Source organism: Lactuca virosa, chromosome 7 (genome assembly GCF_052849685.1).
Source record: "Lactuca virosa cultivar CGN04683 chromosome 7, Lactuca_virosa_CGN04683_v6, whole genome shotgun sequence".
Taxonomy (NCBI): Eukaryota; Viridiplantae; Streptophyta; class Magnoliopsida; order Asterales; family Asteraceae; genus Lactuca; species Lactuca virosa.
In genome coordinates, this window is record NC_136432.1 from 67,274,693 (window position 1) to 67,281,620 (window position 6,928).

Here is a 6,928-nt window from a genome sequence, read left to right on the forward strand (position 1 = left end):
GATCACGAGGATGCTTTCAAACACTTAGACGAGGTGAACGATATTGCAGATTATTTTAATACTCCCAATATCCCAAGGGAGACAGCTATGCTAAGGATGCTACCGGTCACTTTCAAGGGAGCAGCAAAAGACTGGTTAAAGGCACTCCCACCTGGTACAATCACCACATGGGCCCAATTGTGTGAGAGATTTCTAGATAAGTTTTGTCCACCCTCCAAAATCTCTAAACTCAAGAAGGCGATTGCCAACTTTGAGCAAAATCCGGGGGAGTCATTATAGGAGGCATGGGAGCGCTACAAGGGGTTGTTAAGGAATTGTCCTCAACATGACCTAAATCTTCAGCAAGAAATGTCGATATTTTATGATGGGGTGAATGTCATGACTAGACAACTCCTTGATTCACAAGGACAACTAACAAAGAAGAACCCAATTCAGGCCAAGGAGTTGGTTGAAGAATTTTCAAAGCACTCTCGTGAGTATCACAACCCAGGACGCGATGGAATGAAAGGCAGTGGAGGTACACAAACTGAAGAGATGGCTGCTGTGATGGCAATGCTTAGCACTATGGATAGGAGATTGACTCAAATGGACAAATCAATTCATGCAATTCGAGTTGGTTGCGAGAGATGTAGTGGCCCACACTTGATAAAGGATTGCAATATGGATGAATATGGAAACAAGAAAGCTCAAGTATGTTACTCGAGTGGGGACAAGTATGAAGAAGATTGGAGAAAACCAAAGAAGGAGTGGCTGCCTTACGAAGAATACAAGAAGCAAAAAGAAGAGAAATTTAGGCAAACTAGCCGGGGCTTATACCAAAGAGAGCAACCACTAGCTGAGAAGAAATCAGAATTAGAGATCATGTTGATGAAATTCATGGAAGCTTCAGAAAAAAGACATGATGCTACTGACGCTGCAATGGAAGAACAAAGAAATATAATGAAGAATCATCATGCCATGATGATAGATCAACAAGCATTGATAAAGAATCAGTGAGCCTCCATCAGTAACCTTGAAGTACAACTTGGTCAACTTACCGCTTTGGTTAATGAGAAGATGTTCCCGAAAAATCCTGAAAACAACACCTAATCTCACGTAATGGCCATATATATTGAAGAAGAGGCGATTTCTGAGTTCCTAGAAGCCTTAGAAGTGGAGCCACAACAGCCCGATCCAAAGCCAAAGAAGCCAAAGCTCGAAATTGAAGAATCTGCTGGAACACCCAGTTCACGTCGTGAGCCCGCTATGCTCACGTCGTGGGCTCAGTCTGAACAGAAGAAATCCGTATCTGTTCCAGCTTATAAACCACCTTTGCCATTCCCGTCTAGAGCTAATCTCAGTCCAATAGAAAGAGAACATCTGGAGTTTATCAAGCAATTAAAGGGTATTCCTATCAATACTCCTTTTATTGGTTCACTTGCAAAAGTTCCGGAATATGCTAAGTTCTTACAAGACTTGTTAGACACTCGTCAGCAATTAAAGGAGAATTCTAAGGTGATTCTAAGTGAGCAAAGCTCAAAAGCTGTGTTGGGAGAAGTACCTAAGAAGATGGGGGATCCTGGACGACTCACTCTCCCATGTGAGTTTGGGAATAATATGAAGATTTATGCTTTAGCCGATTCTGGGGCTAGCATAAATTTGATGCCTTATTCGTTTTTATCAAAAATTAAATATTTAGAAGTTGAAGGCTACAAAGATGACTATTCACATGGCGAACCGTTCAGTGACGCAACCCCGAGGCATTGTGGAAGATATTTTAGTAAAAATTGGCAAATTCGTTTTTCCAATAGACTTTGTGGTATTGGATATGAAAGAAGATCCAAATGTACCGATTATTCTTGGTCGGCCGCTACTAAACACTGCTGGAGCTCTTGTTGATATTCGGGAGTCTAAGCTCACATTGAGGGTTGGTGATGAAAAGGAAATTTTTGGGATAGAAGATGGCTTTCAAGGGAATCATGCTCAAGAAGAGGTTTTCAACACTAATGAAGAAAATGAACTTGAAGAATTAGAAAAGCTCATGGAAGAAGAAATTAAAACAATTCAACAAGTTAAAAGAACAAAACCGAGAGCATCTGTTCCATTTTTAGTTGAAGTCATTGCCTACACGAATCCAACTTCTTGGGTGAGCAAGGAAGATGATGAGATGACGAGTGATGAAGAGGAGGTTACATCAAAAATAACAAGTCCAGTGGTAAAGGAAGAAAAGGATACTATGGAGTGTAAGTATGAAGACAAGATAGAGACTAAAGGGACCAAACGCAAGCTCGATGGAGACGAGGTCAAAGCTAAAAAGGAAAATTCGAAAAAGGCGTACAAAAGACGTGTTCAAGCTTACAAGAGGCGTTTCAAGGAACAAAAGATCCTAGTGTTGGACTCTTCAGATGACTCAATGTAGGAGGCAAGGAGTCCAGCTCAAGACTCCTCAAAAAGAAGCGCTTCTCAGGAGGCAACCCGAGTTTGGTTTGCATTTTCTTTCTCTTTCTTTTTAGTTTTTAGCGTATTTTTAGTTCTTAGGAAGTCGATCATGTCATCCGAATTATTATCTGCATAAGGAACCATTAAAATCAAGTAGTAACACTTATTGAATATCTTATAAAAATTAAAATTGGAGAAATTAATAAATTTCATGATCAGACAGGACTCAGGACGTGAACCATTTCGGGTTCACAACGTGAATTCAGATGAGATACGGGCATGGTTATTCTATATGATAACTATATTTTTTTAATCCTGCCGACTTTCAGTAATGACCCAATATATGCCTTAGCCCACTTCCTATTTAATTGGCCTAATTTTAGAGTCCAGACAGAACTCACGACGTGAACCATTATGGATTCACGACGTGAGTGGTAAACCACTCGGGACCACAGATTAAAAGATAAAGAATCAGTTTGACCAAATCACTTTCCCAACCTCACGAAGTGAAGATCGTTCTCTGGTCCCCCGCCCGATTTTGGCATAGTTTTACTTAATTTAATCCTTTTTGCTTACGTAATCTTCATCACAAAGGTAAATATCTCTTATTTCTTTTGTTAATTTTCACTAATTTGTTGATTTAGGGGCTAGGGTTTTTCATATGTGTCAATGTCGAAATTTGGCCCGAATTGTGTTATTCATCCATCATATTTTACTTGATTATGCTTAGAAATGGTTTATGAGTAAACCCTATCAACAAGATTTAGTCCCGACCTTTGATTTTTGAGAACCATTTCTCGCTGTGTATAGCGACCTCACGACGCGAGTTTCATATGACTCACGACGTGAGTCCTGTGCATCAACAAAACTGTTCTGTGGTTATCTAAATTATTGGATATTTGGTTTTGTGTTTGTTGCTTGTTTTTGCAGAAATGGGTCCTAGAAGGGAGGCACCTCTTGGAGTTGCGGGCTTACACCCGTTTTACAATTTTCCTACAACGATGTCCCGCGACATCTTAACCCGATGGAACAACAAATTAGGGTGGCTCTACAACCGAGAGATTGCAGTTGCTCCTACAATTAATTGGACGCGGTTCAGGGAAATCGGGCTCGTGGAAAGGTTGTCCCCGCTTTTAACAAAAATATTTATTGGAGATGGGTATTCCTTCACTTGCTCGGGTTGGCTCAACCTATTTCGAATCCAAGAGCGGGTGTATAAGGAATTCTGTGTTGAGTTTTTCTCAACAGTGACATTCCAGGAGACTGTCCAAGACCCACATTGGCCGCAAGCTTTAGTATTCCGGTTAGGGGGTGAGTATCGGGAGTGCAGCCTCGTTGAATTCGCTTGGAGGGTTGGTCTATATGATCGACGAGAGGCAATGACTCCCGAATTTGGTATGTTTTTTAGCGAGGCAGCTAGAGGATACACGGAGGGTGTCACTGGATATGCTTTCTGGCATAATATTGCATCCGGGATTTTTAATTCCGGAGTGTCTCCCGAGAGTAGTACGGTCCCCTATCCACCGCTTACTCCACCGTTTCATCACATTCTCCATCAATCATAGGAGGCATGGAGATAAAGTAACAAAGCAAAATCTATTCTTCTTATGGTGTATCTTGCAACTCGGAGTGTGTTGCAACATTCCTTATTTTCTGGCACGTTTTCTGGCAGGGTCTGCAGCCAGTTCTCGCCCGGGGAGCCCCATTTGTGGATGGCAATTTATTACGCGTTTGGCCCACTCGTATCATTTGGTGGTCCCTGATATTATTCGTTCCATGACTTGTGTGGATGAGCATGAGTTTGGCATGGGATATTTGGAGACCATGCGGGTTGTCAGAAACTTTGGGTCGCATTGGGGAATAGTACCTTCAGATGATGAGGGTAATGAGGGTGATGAGCAGCCTGATACACAACCAGAACAACAACCACAGCCACGACCGAGGAGAAGGAACGTGAGAGGAAGAGGAGAGAGAGGACAGCCAATGCATCCACCCGCACCCATGGTAGGAGCACCTTTTGGGCATGATATGGCTGGGTATTTTGACCAGTTATCGTTGAGTGTCAACTGGATTGGGGGTACCATGGAGAACGTGGTTCAACACCTTGGGGTGGAGCAGCCGCCTCATTTGGGGTATCATTACCCAATTTCCCTGAGGTGGACGGAGTATCGAGGACATGGAGGCGACGGGGCGGGCACTAGTGGAGCAAACGAGGAGGATGAAGATGATTGATCAATTAGTTTTTTTTTTATTTTCGACTTGTTTGGTTTGTTTTTATTTTGTTTTTACATTTGTTTGGATTGTACGACTTTAAGATATTATGTTACTTTGCTCTTCTTTGGTTGTTAAGTTTCAGTTTGCTAAGGAGTCTTGGGGAAGGAGTAAGGTCAAGTCAAAAGTCGTGTTCGTTTAAGCGAGTGTCGTTCAAGTTTGGAATTTGAAAGTCGAAAACCACAATTAGAAATAAGTGTGGGGTGAGTCGAGAGAGAGGTTATAGTTAGAAGAGTCGTCAAAATACACTAAATTTAGAAGGGTCTTAATTCGTTAAGATGTTGAGTGGAGCATATATATTTACAAGGAAGAAGGCAGTTTTAATTCTGGCTACCCAGGATTCACGTCGTGACCCCATATTTCTCACGTCGTGAGTACGGTTTCAAGGAAAATCCGAATGCGCACTTCAACGATTTCACGTCGTGAGCCTGTACTCATTCACGTCGTGAGTTGTGAATTTCCACCATATTCATTTCGCTCCACGGAATTACTACCATTCCTTATGACACTTTTGTGACGATTCAATGGGTTGTTTTCTCTAATATACAATGTGGCGTGTGCTTTCCCACATTGTCTACATGATTTGGAGGCTTGCACCATTCTTTTTGAAGATTGAAGTTTTGATTGATGGCTGGTTTCACAAGTTTTGATTGAAGTTTTGATTGATGGCTGATTTGGAGGCTTGCACCAACTTAATAATCCATAATTATTAGCTAGCCATAAGGACGAAGTGGATTCGAACTAGATAAGAGTGTCTTTTAATTATTGATTGAATTTGAGTTAAGTTAGTCTGATCTTGCAAAATCAGATAAAAACCCTTTCTAGCTTGTTAATAATTAGATTAATTTAGTAGTAAATAGATTAATTAATAACACCGTTCCCTGTGATCGACACCCGACTTACCTAAGCTATACTGTAATCTGACTAGGTACACTGCCTACAAGTGCATAGTTAGTCTAAGTTTGTTAGGTTATAAATATTAAAATTAGTGGGTATTTCCGTGCACATCAGATATTATTTCTACAAACCTTATAAGAACAATTTTTTTTGTTGCTCGAAGAACAATATTTCTTGAAAGAGAGATGGTATCGAAAGAGGTTAGTGGGAGCTTATTGTTAAATCTAGTTCTCAATCTAAGGTTAGAGGAACTTGTTCAACCTCAAAACACAATTACTGAGGAATGTGATATAGTGCCGCCTCATCTCCCCTGTTCTGGTAGACATGAACATGAAAGGTGTGGGTTACTCATATATGAAGGTAATGAAACTATGCTAGATGATGATACGCCTAGTAGCTACCAAGAGGTAATGGCATACCCAAAGTCTGATAAATATAAGGAAGCTATTGACATATAAATATAATCCATGTATGATAACCATATGTGGGACTTAGTAGATCAAAAACTTTGTTGTAAACCAATTTGATGTAAATGAGTCTTCAAAAGGCAGACTGGCATGTATGGTAAATGTTAACACCTATATAACATGATTGGTTGTGAAAGGTTACACTCAAATGAAAGGGATTAACTATGGCGAACCCTTTTCACCAATAGCTATTCTAAAGTCTATCTAGATAGTAATAGCCATATATGTGTTTTGTAACAATGAAATATGGAATATAGATGTAAAAAACGCTTTTCTTCATGGAAAATTTATAGGGGATGTGTATATGATACAACTAGATGGCTTTGCTTTGTACATTCAAATTATCTAAATAAGGTTTGTAAGCTTAAGAAGTCTATTTATGGACTAGCAAATATATCAAAGTTGGAAAGTGTTTCTCTATGAAAGATATGGGAGATACATAATGTATCTTAGGCATCAAAATCTATAAAGATAGATTGGAGCGCCTCATCGGATTAAACCTGAGTACATACATAGTAAAATTATTAAAGAGGTTTACGATCCAAGAATCCAATAACATATTAATACCTATGCAACATGGGTTGGAAATATGCAAAACTCAGTCTCCTAAAATGACCGATGAGCTTGAAAGAATGAATTGAATCCTATATTCTTCAGATCTAGGATCGATCATGTATGTATTATATGTACGATACATGATGTCTCGTGTGCCTTGAGCATGAGAAGTCGGTATCAGGCTAATCTTTGAAAAGCCCACTGGATGGCAGTTAAGAGCATTCTTAAGTATATAAGAAGAACGAAAGACATGTTCTTGATATATGGCGGTGAGGGAGATCTTAGAGTACAGGGTTAAACTAATGTGAGTTTTAAATTTT

At 40.0% G+C, this 6,928-nt stretch overlaps 1 non-coding gene across 1 annotated transcript; it reads right to left on the minus strand.

The window, feature by feature from the left end:
- Positions 1 to 225: 225 nt before the first annotated feature.
- On the minus strand, positions 226 to 332 carry LOC145127943 (small nucleolar RNA R71). Its single transcript, XR_013716547.1, has one exon. It is a non-coding gene; the product is annotated as a small nucleolar RNA R71 (small nucleolar RNA).
- Between the last annotated feature and the right edge of the window lie 6,596 nt (positions 333 to 6,928).